General features: G+C 35.2%; 1 long non-coding RNA gene across 1 annotated transcript; it reads right to left on the bottom strand.

Moving 5' to 3' along the window:
- Positions 1–1,537: 1,537 nt before the first annotated feature.
- On the bottom strand, positions 1,538–6,461 carry LOC136832760 (uncharacterized). The gene is made up of 2 exons (XR_010851310.1): positions 6,340–6,461; positions 1,538–3,198 (listed from the first exon to the last, which is right to left on the bottom strand). It is a non-coding gene; the product is annotated as an uncharacterized lncRNA (long non-coding RNA).
- Between the last annotated feature and the right edge of the window lie 7,933 nt (positions 6,462–14,394).

The following is a 14,394-nucleotide window of genomic DNA, read 5'->3' as shown; positions in this document are numbered from 1 at the left end:
CAAGTTATGAGGTATAATCTCTGTTAATATTGTTCATAAGTAGGAAAATATAAGATAAATTTCAAGCTTCTTTTAACATATTTTTACCAATCTAGCAATTTTTCATCTTATCAGTGTACATGAGTTTACTTAGGGGAGAAAGAAAGAACTGATGAAATGGTTCAGGGCTACACTAGAACTAGGTTTATCATGGGTTAGTTTCATTGATAACATCATGAAAGTTGTATGTCTATTGTAAAATTTATTATTATAGGTAATATTGTGGAGTAATGCCAAAGTGTAAAGAAAGAATAGATTAAATTTACTACAGTAATTCAAAGCAGTTTATTAATAGTTCAGCATACCTCATACTTGGATGATTTAGGCCCCTAAAGCATGTTCGAGTGGCGGTTAGTTGTTATTATTACTGCATTATGCAGAAAAAAATTAAACACTGAAGTTATTAATTTTTATTAGTTTTAGAAGAGGAATTTTTTAGAGTATGAAATATTCTTCCAGCAACATTTATTTGGAATTTTTTATTTCTTCATACTCTATTTTCTTATTAGCAACGCTTTGCGTAGAAGTTTAGTTTGAGTATATATACAAATAATGTAAATAGATTCTTTCGACAGTGAACCCAGATTTCATAAAAAGTCAATTTTGCATACACTTTCACAACCAAAAAATTAGTTTCCTCTTATCCCATTCTCACTTTAGATAAACAAAAATCTGTATAATGTTTGTACAATTTAGGTGGTATACTAAAGTTATTGATTTAAGGTATAATTAATATAATCAAGGTCCTCATTTTCTGGGTCCCACATCCAGAGTTAAAGTCTGCCCCCACTAGTGTACCACCCTACAAGGATATGTTAATAAGAGTTTTACTGTATTGAGTTTTCATTTCCAGAATATTATGCAGTGACAAACTTTCAATGCCAGTCTACTTGTGACATTTTACTAGGTTTTATTCATATGATAGACAATCAGTAATTCTGGAGCACACCCACTGCACAAGTTATGGAATAGTTTATGACAAAAATGCATTAATCTAAAAATGTAACATCCAGCCTGAGTTGACATCTCTCTGGAAAGGAAAACTTTTACCATGAACTTTATTTCAGAAGAAATGTTTCGCTTTGCCTCTCTCTCTCTCTCTCTCTCTCTCTCTCTCTCTCTCTCTCTCTCTCTCTCTCTCTCTCTCTCTCTCTCTCTCTCTCTCTCTCTCTCTCTAGGTTCTCCAGTTTTCATGAACCGTATATCCTCTTTGTTACTATTTAAGCAAGTGTTATGTCTCAACTATCACAGTAAGTGGTGACGAGAAAATGAAGAAAGATAATGTGAGAGAATTTTTGCAATGCTTTGCCTGTTTCTTTATGTTGTATTGTTAAGGTTATTACTGTCATTTTTTGAACTGAGCTTTCTGTTTCCATATGAATTTTCCAAAGATTATTGAAGTATGGTTATTCTTCATGTAGGATGTTGGGTCCTGAATGTTTATAGCCTGTAAGTACACCAAACAGTTTTTATGGTTGGTGCCAAAATCTTTTTCTTCCAAAAAAAAAAAAAAGAAAAGAAACAAAGGACATTACACAGAACCATTTTATTGTTGAGTCTTCATAATGCCAGTCCATATTCAGATTGTTTAGGGCCAGTGGGTGAAGGCTGCTTAACGTTACGGTATTTAACTGTTTGTCTGAGAGTGTTAGTGTTCCACTGACATTGGTATATCAAATGTGTCCGTATGATAATATGTCCCACCGGGTGGAATGTGTAGCTGCAGTAAGGGATGTAAATAGCCTATTTTTAAAATGTGTACAAATTAGTAAAGTGTATATAATCTGTATATATATACATACCTATATATATATATATCTATAAATATATATATATAATGATAAATGAAAAAAATAAATGCTGTTTCTATACTTGCAAGTTGTTTTATTTGCCCAAGAAAATTGTTGTTCTTACAATATTTATAGGTTTTGATATGTAAATTAGTCAGTCTGTTATAATTTGGCCTGTCAAGTAAAATCATTGTATTTTTTTTGAGAATTATATACAGTGATGTTGAAACTTTGTATGTCTAACGGTGAAAAACAATTTGAATGCTGTCTAAATTTTATGCTTATGGTTCCTAATCTTAAACAGTTGTAACCAGTGCACCTGTATCACCTTACAGAGCAAATACAGTAAATTCTCTTTACCTACAATACAATATTTCTATTTCTACAACAAAGCTGTGTGCAATAAATTTGTTTGTCAAAATTACTGAAAATGTGCCACTTTTGAACTGAAGTGACCAGATGTGGCAGAAGCCCATGAAAACTGTTGTCCTAAAAACTCTTTTTATAATAACAATTAAATTTTCATCACTTAGAATATATGACGCGGGCGTAAATGCCGACATATTTAGGTAACTGAACACAATGAACTTTTTTCATTGCTGAATTTTATGGAAGAATTTCCAAATGAACTTCAGTTTAACAATACCTGTTCCACTGCCTCAAATTCTAACAAGAAAATAATCGCAACAAAACCATGTACAAAATCTGTGATCTCTAAAGTTGCACATCCACCCATATCTACAGTTCGATGGGGGACAATGTTTTTCAATGCAAGTGGGAAAATAGGATCGAATCCAGCAATTCTCTTTTGGAAGCATGCAAAATATAAAATATTGAAAATGAACTGTACTGACAAAAAAAAAAAAAAAAAAAATTGTATGTGCATTGGTACAGATTTGTTTTGAACATTTACGTGTCTGCTACGGTGCATTTAATATTTTTGCCTTCTAAGGCGATATATGGCATTACATTAAGCATACTAAGAGGTACTTGGAAGAAAAATAAAAGAAAATACAATTTCATGTTGCAAATAAACTGCGGTGATTAATGAAACTAAATAGGAAGCCAAAACGAAGATCAAACAGCTGATTGGAGGAGTAAGTGCCTTAGACAAGTTCGCAATTTCCACAAGAAATAACTAAAACTAACAGCAATGTATCACTGGCATCAGTGTCTGCTTAATCATAATCAACACGTCTGCGCGGCAGCTGGTGAAAAGTCTTTCAACACCAGCATCGTCGGTTTGTCAGATTTATTCCTGCAGAGAGCTGGCGCTTGCAAACTAATTCAGCAACTGAAAGAGCACTGCTAGACCATAGGTTGAAGTCGAAGAACTTGCTCCTATCCAAAGTAGAACGTTGGAGTCGACCTAGAAAAAAAAAAAATTCCGTAGCACAAGAGCTTTCTCTCCCTTCCAAGGAATGGTTTTTTTGAAGTTTGATTCTGTTACTCCAGAGTTTGCAAAAAAAAAAAAAAACGCACCTGTAAAAGTAAAAAAAAAAAAAAAAAAATAAGCAAAATCATGTCAATGACAAGTCCCGTAATGCGAAGTCTGGATCTTAATGAAAATAACGTTAGGTCTAAAACTACATTTTTATATAAGAAAATATGCAGAAGAGGTTCAAGTAATGGTCCAGTTCAGTGTTTCTCCCCGTAGGGGGGCTAATGCCGTCAGTGTACCTTACGGTGTGCACTGTAGACATTACTAAAGGTTCTTTGCAGCGTCCCTTCGGCCCCTAGCTGCAACCCCTTTCATTCCTTTTACTGCACCTCCATTCACATTATCTTTCTTCCATCTTGCTATCCACCCTCTCCTAACAATCATTGTATAGTGCAACTGCGAGGTTTTCCTCCTGTTACACCTTTCAAACCTACGTACTCTCAGTTCCCTTTCCAGTGCTGAATGACCTCATAGGTCCCAGCGCTTGGCCTTTGGTCTAAACTCTATATTCCAGTCCATTCTTTTCTAAAGAAAAAAAAAAGCTTTTGACAGTTCACCATTCATTCCTTAGAAAACTATAATTTTCTGAGGTCTGCTGTGAAAAACGAAAAATAACAAAGTACAGAGAGGAAATACGAGAAGACCACCCTCAAGAATCTCGTTTTAGAGGAGTAAAGTTAGTCGCGAAACTCGAGCTTCTTCATTCTTCAGTAACTAAGAGACAAGGCACCTTAACATCCCGTTTGAAGAGGAGTCCCTTCACGTCAAAGGAGACCTCTTGAAATTGACGTTTGGCCATTAGCGAACGTGGCAGGAGAGACAATATCTCGCATATGAAATAATTAACCACATTTCCCGTCAGTGGCAGAGACGGAAGTGACAACAGCCTATTTCTGGAGGACGAGTGGCTGTTTTACGCTCAAATGGGACCGAAGGAAAGGGAAAGCAGTTCAAGAAACGCTGCAATGACTCGTAGGTTCTGCGATTCCTTATCAGATTTACACTAAAACAGTTTTACGACGCCGTTGACAGATGTTCTTTTCGTTTTCATAGCTGCCAAAAGAAGTGAATTGTTCACATAGAAATTAGAAAAAAAAATCAGAATAGATCACGGGAACAAAATTCATATAAACCCAGCTCTGTCAGTCACTAAAGTAACATCACATAAACTTTGTTCTGATTTCTTTCGCTAATATTAATTAGACAGCAGCTACTAGGCTATTTTAATAACGAGGTGTTTCGCGTGAATTTGTTTTAATCTACTCAAATATTAGCCTACATATGGCATTTACAACTCGTCATAACTGTTAAATTTATATAAAGTAGTGCATTAAGATGTTGTTGTTAATAGTACACACAATATATATATATATATATATATATATATATATATATATATATATATATATATATATATATATATATATATATATATACATACAAATTTCTGACTCACATCGTGACTGAACCCCATCTTTTAAATGAAAGGCTAGGTGTTTGACCCCATGAGCAAAAAATTTATCTCTGTAAAACACGCACTCGTGTTCATTAGTTCTATATGTATTATATATATATATATATATATATATATATATATATATATATATATATATAAATGATTCACAAAGATATGGAATACAGTGAATGTATAAATAAAGGCAAATGCCATAAAGGAAAAGTGGAACAACGGGTGGTTGCTAGGCCTTTCGACACACCACGGTTCCTTACAAGCAGGCTGCTAAATGATCGTATGTCGAAAGGCCTAGCAACCACTCCGCTGTTTCACTTTTCCTTTATGGCATTTGCCTTTATGTATGTATATATATATATATATATATATATATATATATATATATATATATATATATATATATATATATAATATAAATCCGTTTTTGATGTGTGACTTGACTTTATAGACGATAAATACAATTGCAGATGGTATAAATATGATAACATTATAGTGAGAAGATATTTTGAAACTACTAGAATTTGTGCATTTCTCATTCAGCTTGTTTTGACTTATGATCAGGTAAGAATATACGGAAGATTTGAAAATTTTAGCCATAAGTTTGTAATATGTAATTTTATATACTAATAATTGCAAGAAAGAACCTTTATATTGAGAGCTTTTAGTAAATGAACTACGTAAAGAACAACTTGATTGTTTTATAAGGATGACATTTTTTTCTGGAAGTGAAACTGGCTGCGATTAATTACTAATATTTATATACGAGAAAATTAGTGATAATTGCACACACACACAACGTACGCACACTTAGTAAATAAGCATACTGCTAAAATCTGGTTGCTCGTTAAAATTACCATAACTGTGATATTAGTTTTACATTAGTTTTCCCTGATACCTCATGATTAACTTTGATAACTTCTGAGTTGATAGCGAGCGTCGCCTACAATGAATTTTCTTATAATTCACTGATTTGATTCTTACCTTCCTTAATAATCAGGTTCCAATTTTTTTGGATGTCAGTTTGTCATGGATCAGCGACTGGACCTCGACGTTTCTGAATACAAGTTCTACGTAGTTTGGTGTAGTGCCACCAGGGCGGCCATTCTTAGCAGCGGAAGTGCAATAGGTGCTTAGTGTGTTCTGCTATTTTTTTCGTTCATTATCGTCGCTGATACGTTGTAAAACTTATAATTGCGGAAATAAGTACAGAAATTCTTGAAGAGAAAACGGAATAACATTCAACAGGTAAGCAAAGTATGGTGAATTTTATTTACCCATGATTTTGTCTTAGTTAATTGTTAGCAGTCAATACCCTTTCTCTGTAACGTGTCTCACATTTTCAGCATTTTATTGTGGCACATAAGCGCAGTCGCAATTTCAGTTTTGAAATAATTTCATCATTAATCTTAATATGCCACAAAATATAGAGTAAAAAAAAAGAACTTGCTCGTTATTGAAAATGCTTAGTAGTAAGTAGGCCTATAGGTTGTGTCAACGTCTCGTCTTTTAAACATGTTAGTGTGATGCGTGAGGATACCTGCTGAATTTTGTTAGTCATTACGAATTCTTTGCAGTAGGTAGGCCTGTAGAATACTAACCGAACCATCAAGTCTTCACTTTTATACGTGTAAAGGCAACGCTAGAGGTGTTTTACAAAATGCCTTTTATCAAAAGTGGTTTCTCAACGAAATTCCGGAAGCGTCTTTCTTGGAGCGAGTATGTCAGGATGATGTAAACAAACCGGAGAAAACTAACATTCATATGTGTAACACAACGATATGCCTTACAAATTGGTGATAAGAAAATGAATTTTGGTAGCCTAGGCTGCACCTATGCACTCTAACTACTCATTGGGAAAAATGCTACATAATCTAAACCTTTTCTGGACACAGTTTACTTAGTTCTGAATATATTTTATAGAAATAATTACTCAGTGTTAAGTCATTTCATAATCATGCCAAGGAATGAATAGCCTTTACGAAGGTGTAGCAAAGAAAATTTTGACCGAGCAAACGCTAGACCTATGCTTTTTTTTTTTCGTCAGATATTTAGTCAGTCTTCTCCTTCTAAGAACAGTTTTATTCCACACAAGACAAAATTACTTTATGGTAGTCCTCATTTAACAATTCTCACCAAGCATCATTCTAAAGCCTTAGAATATGAACAAATAACTGCCTAGCCCTTTCTGTCGTCAGTTTGTTTACAAGACGTTGAGAATGGCGGGAAAGCAAAATTTTGCTCAGTGTGTTGTCAACCTTCGCTAAAAAGTTTTTCTGGAAACACTAAAGTAGCTAAATATGCTAAACAAAATCACGAATGTAATATTAACTTCATGAGAAACTTTTTGCTTGCTGTTTAAACTGCTTACCGGGAGGTGGGCCTGGAAGCTATTGTCATGTTCATATTTCTTGCTTTAAACTGACAGCGATGCAGGAGGGGAATAGTTTAAAGAAGCTATACTTATATATACATAATTGTATATTGCAACGACCTCCAGGTTTTACCCTAGAAACCTAAACAGATTTTAATTTAATTTTATTTAATTCAGGATCCTTTCTCCAGACTGGCTGTGTAAATTACCAAACAAGAACCAGTCGCGACACAAAAGTCACAAAATTAAATTTAACTCTCAAAGAAGGATTTAAGAAACAAAACTTTATTAAAAAAACTTCATTAAAAAAATTCAGCTGTCAAGGCGAACTACAATTCTAGATGGACCTTACAAAGTAAAATTTATACCAAAACAAATATTAACAGGCAATACGAAAGTTTACAATTATATAACCTGTCAAAAGCATTACTCATGGCCAAAACAGGACCTCAAACTATATAGTTAATCAAAAAAGGGTTAACACAACATAACCAAAATACCACGAACACATTATCAAATCTCCCGAGTACAACAAACATTCACAGAAATTTAACAGGAGAACAACCTTGGGTTCGAAGACCCTCAGCAGTAAATAGTGCAGGACATTCTAGGCACTCGGGAAAACGTGACACACAGCAGAAACACAAATGAGACCACCTCCTGCACATAAGCACACAGTGGGAGCTATTCAAACAATCGCAGACTTCGCTGTAACACAGCCGAGGTTCTCTTGAAGCTGTCAAAGCTGTTTCCCAAGCCAAGCTGGCTCTGCTGAACACGATATTTCACCCAGCTGGTCCCGAATCCAGAAAACACTGCCGTTATGGGTAATTCTAAGCCGGCTGTCTGCGGTGAGGTAGCCTATGGCAGTTGACGTTTTCCTATGTTATTTTACTTGCTTTACAAGAATTTAAAGTAATATTTTGTTGGCCGGCTGTAACTAAACTGTAATTGACTTTTGAAAGCTACACGATGGTACCAACAGGTCCCCTGCACCGACGTATAGTGTTCAAAGGTAAATTACAGTTTAGCTACAGCCGGCCGGTAAAATATTGCCTTAAACTCTTGTAAAACAAGTAAAACAGCACAGAAAAACGTCAACTGCCATAGTCTAGCTCGACTGGACACTATTTGAAGCTTTCGGTTGGGGCAAAGAAACGTAAATTTGTGGCGGAACAGCGCTTTGCGCCTTATCCGCATTTTGAAATATCCTTGGCAAGCTCATATGCTCTGGCAGGCGGTAATGTTGTGCTGCGCGCGCTAGCCACAGGGGTTACAGAAAATGTAAAAAGAATATTACTTTAAATTCTTGTAAAGCAAGTAAAATAACAGGAAAACGTCAATTGCCACAGTCTAACTCACCATGGAACACCGGCTTAGAATACTACTCTCTCAGTTGGAGGCATCAGGTGGTTGGCTCACCTGTAAGACTGCGCATGAGTGATAGGGCCTGGAATCAGCAGTACTAATAATGCATGAAAAGTGCCTTTGGAATGGCTCCCGCTGTCCATTTATTCGCCCTTTTTTTTAAGCTTGTTTTTCATGTTGAAAATGACATATAACAGGAAATACAACAATAAGGTACCCAAACCTTTTCCCAAGTTATTTACCCCACCCAAAACCCCAAATCCCCAACGGGTTCCCCTTACTGTTAGCTATTCTCGAAAGTGTTTTACCTCACCCAAAACCCCGATTCCCAACGGGTCCCCTTTACTGTCGGCTGCAGTTCTAAGATAATTTACAGCTTAATTACAGCCGAGCGACAAAATATTACTTTAAAATCTTGTTCAGCAGGTAAAGTTCTATAGAAAAACGTCAACTGCCATAGTCTAGCTAACTGCGGACAACTGGCTTAGATCTACTCTGTTATGGACTCCTGAATCTGGTACAAAGGTCCTCTGAGCTGCCTAATATTGATCAGCTCTCCATACCTTTACCGACTCGACCAAACTAGTCCCTCATACTACTTACGACTGATGAAATCTCCATACTGTTACTGACTGAAGCAGTCTGACACTGGCCATCAGTCGTCACCTCACCTACACCAGAAAACAAGAGGTGAAACGGCCTTCTCTGGGAAACAACTGGAAAACAGCTGTTCTGATTGTCCCAGCACAGAAAACAATAAACGAGGTAGTAAAAATCCTTACACCACCTCACTCTAAAGAAAAATAAATTTTTTTTTTTATACCTAACTACACTCTCCTCTGATGTTGCCACAATCCAGCTAAATTAAACAGAACCGATCCTGCCACAGTTGATTGTTCAAAATGAATAAACGTTTCATTTTTTGTTTGCTTAAGGAGAATATATAGTTATTTATTTATTTGTATATTGTCACGAAGCGTTCCAAGTACTTGGTTATTACACACTAATCACAGATTTAAAAAATATGCCTCACTTCTGCCAGATACCTGAACTCTCATAACAATAAGAATCATGACTCAGTACTCTAAAGGTAACAGTGATCCCTTAAAAAGCTCATTAATCACATGAAAAATCAAACTAAGTTTATCAAGACTAGTGTGAGGTATCAACAATTAAACAAGAAATATACTAGAGTAAAAGGGCATCACTCAATCAAACAACTTTAACTGTTTCCCTGGTCTTAATTCACTTCAGCAAAACTAAAGGAACAAAACATGTTTATCACTTTGCCTTATGCACACAATTAATCCTATTCACTGGTGGTCAATAAATGAAACACTGTATTTTAAAAATTTCAAATACAAAAATTTATTAAAATTCAAAATTTATAATAAGAATTCATAATCTGAAAAATTTACTATTACTTGAAAACAGCACAGAAATTTAATTAATTCTTGAGTTAAATTATTAAACAAAACTAAATCACAAAAACTTTAATTTACCAAGAAATTAAATTAAGCAAAATTTAAACTATCAAGAATTACTCAAGCTTTGAAAAGAAAATCTTAATAAATGAAAATTAAATCAAGTATGAAATGTTAAATTATTAAGAAATATTTAACATGCTAAGTAAATAAATGTTAAATCACAAATATATAAAATGTGAAAAATCAAGAGATTGCAAACACAAGAACACACAAAAATACACAAAAGACTTATGAATAATAATTTCACTAAGGCAAAAATTCTCTTAATATACCTTATTATACCATGGTAATAATAAGTAAATTTCACTTTACCTTACACAAGCTTGTGAAAACCTTTGTATAATCACTTGCAGCTGCTTTAGATTCACAAAACACACTTTTTTATCAAGTGCCATTACCACCAAATTTTTACACTTTTCCTATACTCAGATCTCAAAAACTAAGACTAATACCAGTGACCACACTAACACATTATGTTAATAATTTCTCTCTTCTGAAGAGAGAGAGAGAGAGAGAGAGAGAGAGAGAGAGAGAGAGAGAGAGAGAGAGAGAGAGAGAGAGAGAGGGAACCAATATGAACTGTCTCGAAAGTCAGAATGAATCTATCTGAGGATTCCAGAAGAAAATGTAAGAGTCATATGACATCATAAGGCATTTTGGGAATGAGATACAAGAGAAAGTTCTAGAAGGAAGCAAATCGTTTTGGACTGCAATCTTACAAAACATGTCGTAATTGATCAAGACATTGCTCTTACTCTCAAAAGGGCATACCTGATCAGAGCCATGTATGTAACATTTCGAAATCATTCGTCTTCTTCTCATACGGAACAAAGCTTTCACAATCAAACAGATTGCAACAGGCTAATTATGACTGGCATGCTTTAAAAGCAAAATGAAAAACCTGAGTTGGTTTCCAGAATGGATCAGTGATTGTTATTCCCGACCTGTCATCGCGTAACCCAAGACAGCGCTCTCTTATCTGAACTGATGACAGATGGCACATCTGGTCTAAAAATGAAATCTCTCTCCTGCTACTATGCTATTATCAAGAAAGATATTAATTCTAAATTAAGCTGTTAGGTTATCCAAACCACTAACTCTTTTGAGATCTGAAATTACACTACACATATTTCAATAATCATTATCACTACACATGATACATGATAAATAGAAGAGTAAATATATCAAAACTATGGGATGATATACATATTACATGGCAACATCATGAAAATATAAATTACTGATTATTTAATAAGCGATTAGATTTTTCTGCTGAAGTTGTATTTGACTTTCAGCCAGCATTCATATTTTTCGTTGCCCCAAAGAAAGTTATTTAGGCTTCATACGTATTTGCCCAAAATCGGATCAGGAAAATCTTTAGTGTAACTTTTCATACCTAAAGAGCTTCCATGGAGCTCGAGGGGTTCAAAGGAAACCAAGAATATTTTGGATCGAAGTAAACAATATCGAAAATGTAACATTTATAGTGAAAAATCTTTTCTAAAATCTTGCTTTAGTATGATCACGAGAATGAATTTAATAAATTTCCTGTTAAGTACCCAAACTGACAGCTTGACTCAAGGCAGAATAAATGGGAACATAAAGGTAAATCTAACAGTTCTGTGTTAAATAATTCATCAGTGCGTTAGAGTATGATATATTTCGTTTTGCATTGGTGTTAAATTCACTGTCGTTGAGCATGTACACATTTCCCGGGAGTCATAAAGATGCCTACTTTTTTGTCACTTTAAACCTAGAATCCAGTCTTACGGGAATCTTGAGTATATTTAGTTTATAGCCATTCCCAAGGGGAGTCTTATGTAACTCTAAATCCAGTCATTGTCTGCGTGTGTGTGTGTATCGAAATTCCATTCTCTGGTGGTTACTTATTTTTGTGTATGTGTTTCACATTTTTGTACTTTAATCTTGTTTGTGTCATTTTGTTTAATCGTTTTTCTTAATTTTTTTTATTCTTGTATTTTGTTTCTTGTGCGATCCGTTTACAAGTGTTTGCTAATTCTGTGTATAATTGTAAAGTATGGGATCGAGGGTTGCTATTAAAAGTCACTGGGTATCATCATTTCTGTACTTGTCCTACTATTGTTACTATTAGTATGATCAGGCTGAAGTCTTTAGTGACAGTCCTCCCCTTTTCCTGTGTGAAACAGTGTGTACAGCGGAGTCCGACAGATAAGAAACTACATCTCAGAGGACGTCCTATAGAAATCAGTTCTGAGAGAGAGAGAGAGAGAGAGAGAGAGAGAGAGAGAGAGAGAGAGAGAGAGAGAGAGAGAGAGAGATGTCAAACAGGTGTTCAGTGTTCTGGTAACTAGTGTGGAGCCAATATCCCGCAAATTAGTTTGTGTTGCTAGTGATTGATTCCTGCTGACACAAGAGTCAAGGGAAGTTGCAGTGTTAATCACTTGTAAGTGAATCTAGGTGTGTAAATAAACGGTAAATTCTCTCATTCTTTCTCTGGGCATTCCTCCACATTATAAGCTCAACTTGTGGTAATTCTGGTACCAGACCAATATACCAATCTAAAGAAATCAATTCACCGCGTTAACTGCAGCATTGCGTAACAGTATAGACCTATCTGTTTATCTATTCATCTATCTATCTATCTATCTATCTATATATATATACTGTATATACAGATATAGTGTTATGGTGGCCTCCTGCTCACTATAAATTATCAGAATTATTATGATTATCAAGGTTCCTATAAATGATTATTTTCAGCCACAGGGTATCTCCTCTTACACACACATCTTGTGTAAAAACAAAATTAATACATACTGTATATACCAGATCCAGGTTGTATGAATACCCTGGTTTCTTATAAAGAAAAACAACAAGGATTTACTCTTCCCTTAAACAAACTCTTCTTACAGGCAGATTTTCAAAAGAATCAATTATGACTTCAAAAAGGGCTGTTAAACCGAAAGAGTCAGGATCCTCAGCAAAACACTGTACACTCAAAGAGGAATAAGAAAAAACCGAACTTTATAAAAATAACAATATTTATTAATGAATTACAGATAGCCGTAAATGACGGTTGTGGCTAGAAACCGCATTCAACTACAAAATCAAAACCACAAACATTCTCCATTCGCCTACGCTAACATGTATACCGACAGGAGGAGGAAAAGTCACAGAGGGAGAAAGAAAAAACAACGAATTCACAATGGCGAAAAAACACAAACATACGACAGTAGAAGGCAAAGATGGGAAAAATAACCCTTAGTTCTATTTATAACAATCAAATACCTAAGCCTTACTTACAGTAATAAAATGACTCTTTAGCTAAATCGCATACATATAAAATCCAACACCGTAGAATATATCTTTTAGATGATTATGCCGGTTACCATCAGCAGCTCGAAGCGTCTGTAACACCAGACAGCATCAAACGTCAATGAAAACTTTTAAATGTATATGCGCTTACCAGAGGTAAGTCTCCCTACGATCATCACAAATCGCACATGAAGTTAGATTCCGCCACCAAAAATTCTCGTGTCCGTAGCACGACAGCGTCTACAGTCTTCCCAAAACCACTAGCAATAATTATGTTTACCGGAGGTAAGTCTCCCTATGGGCGCTGTGACGCTCCACAACAGCGAAGAGGTTTGGAGAAAGCTGCAACAGAGGTGAACGCCGTGATCAAAGCTTGACCATAACTGATGATTATACCCTCACGCGGCACAGGTCTCAAAAGGGCAGACACAGACAACGAATAATTGAATATTGTCCTGCCGCAGAATACCAACAGGAAGCAGGAAGTAGCAAAGTTGAATCAAGCTATGGCTCTTTATGAACTTGTCGCAAAGCAGACGAAAGGGGCAGGCAAAGGCAAGGCTCAAAAATGCAGCAGACCTCTCGCTCAGACAACTGGGGCGGAACTCCTTTTGAGAGACGAAGAGCCTATATACCAGTGCTGCCAATGAAATTTTTCAGTTTCCCCAAGGACCTCAGTGAAAATTCCCCCAGATTCAACTAAAATCCCCCAGGTTGTAATAAAACTAACATCTAGTTAAATGAAGTATATTTTAATCAAGTCTACATATCAATGGTTAATCCAAGTGTTATTCCTGCTCTTTTGCCTCTGAATTCATATAATAAAAATAACATTTAGTTAAATGAAGTACATTTTAATCAAGTTTAGGCCTACATATCAATGGTTAATCCAAGTGCTATTCCTGCTCTTCTTCTGCCTCTAAATTCACTGGTATATTATTTTCTTTCATACGTTTAATGTACTTGGCACTTGTTATTCCCTTTTCTACATCACTAATTAATGCCTTGCTTGGTTCCCAATTAGTACAGTCTGAATTGTTTTTCGTGATCGATTGTTTGGCCAAAATTCTATCAGCTACTGTTTGTGCTTTTAATGAAATACTTTTCCTAGTTTTAATGTTGTTCACTTG

The sequence above is a fragment of the Macrobrachium rosenbergii genome, chromosome 4 (genome assembly GCF_040412425.1).
Source record: "Macrobrachium rosenbergii isolate ZJJX-2024 chromosome 4, ASM4041242v1, whole genome shotgun sequence".
In the NCBI taxonomy this organism is placed as follows: domain Eukaryota; kingdom Metazoa; phylum Arthropoda; class Malacostraca; order Decapoda; family Palaemonidae; genus Macrobrachium; species Macrobrachium rosenbergii.
The sequence above is the reverse complement of the archived record's forward strand: the minus strand, read 5'-3'. Positions and strand labels throughout refer to the sequence as shown.